This window comes from Mobula birostris, chromosome 13, assembly GCF_030028105.1.
Source record: "Mobula birostris isolate sMobBir1 chromosome 13, sMobBir1.hap1, whole genome shotgun sequence".
Classification (NCBI taxonomy): domain Eukaryota; kingdom Metazoa; phylum Chordata; class Chondrichthyes; order Myliobatiformes; family Myliobatidae; genus Mobula; species Mobula birostris.
Genome location: NC_092382.1, coordinates 19,518,198 through 19,519,634, shown reverse-complemented (window position 1 = coordinate 19,519,634; position 1,437 = coordinate 19,518,198).

Genomic DNA, 1,437 nt, shown 5'->3' with positions numbered 1-1,437 from the left:
AGAAACAATGGGGTATTATCTTAAGGATGGGGTGTTGATGAGGACGTGGAGACCAGCCACTGTGCCTGCCATTGAGGATTGGGCTATTGTGCACCAGGTGGTGGTTCCAAAGGTTTGCAGGGTTGAATTTTTAAACCTGGCCCGTAAGATGTCTTTAGGGGAACATTTTGGAGTAAAAAAGACGGTGCACAGGATCATGAGGGAGTTTTATTGGCCTAACGTGAGGAAGGATATTGTCAATTACTGTAGAGGGTGTCATACGTGTCAGGTGGTGGGAAAACCTAACCAGGCCATTCCAAAAGCCCCACTTCGGCCAATCCCTGCTTTTGGTGAACCTTTTCCCGGGTCATAGTGGATTGTGCAGGCCCTTTGCCAAAGACTGCAGCTGGTCACCAGTATTTGTTAACAATAATGTGTGCTGCATCTAGGTTTCCGAAAGCTGTGCCTCTCAGAAACATCCTGGTCAAGACTGTGGTAAAAGCACTCAGCAAGTTTTTTGCACTGGTAGGTTTACCCAAAGAAATTCAATCCGACCAGGGCAGCAACTTCAATTCAAAAATGTTCCAGCAAGTAGTGCCTGAGCTGGGAGCTCAACAGATTGTCATCTGCCTATCACCCGGAGTCTCAAGGGGCTCTGGAGAGGTTTCATTCCACTTTAAAAACTATGATTAAGACCTACTGCCATGAGAATGAGAAGGGCTGGGATGAGGGGATACACTTACAACTTTTTGCTGTGAGGGACACTATTCAAGAGTCCCTGGGGTTCAGCCCGTTTGAACTCATTTTCGGCCATAGGCCCAAAGGACCTTTGCCCCTGCTCAGAGAGCAATGGTCTAACCCAGACGTGTGTGTCGGCGTGTTAGACTATGTTTTAAAATTCCGAAAAAAGGCTTAACAAGGCCTGCGACCTTGCCAGGAAGAATCTGCAGCACTCCCAAATTAAAATGAATCAGTGGTTTGATAAGAGAGCGAGGGAGCAAGTGTTTGAAGTGGGAAACAAAGTACTGGCAACACACATCAAAGTTGCTGGTGAATGCAGCGGGCCAGGCAGCATCTCTAGGCAGAGGTGCAGTCGACGTTTCAGGCCGAGACCCTTCGTCAGGACTAACTGAAGGAAGAGTGAGTAAGAGTCAGTAACAAAGTACTACTGCTTCTTGTGTCCAACCCCCTCCAAGCAAAATTCCATGGGCCATACTGCATAGTGAAGAAAATTGATTCTTTGAATTACGATATTGAAATTCCTGACAGGAGGAAGGCCACGCAGTTTGTTCATGTTAATATGTTGAAACCGTATCATGAGTCTGAGGTGGTACCAGTAGGTATGACCACGAAAACAAGGGGGGGGCTGAGGAATTTGATAAAGAGGAGAAAAATCATTTCACTAAACTGAGTATCGTGTCCACGAGACTTACAAATTCCCTTATCTTAAAGAACCTT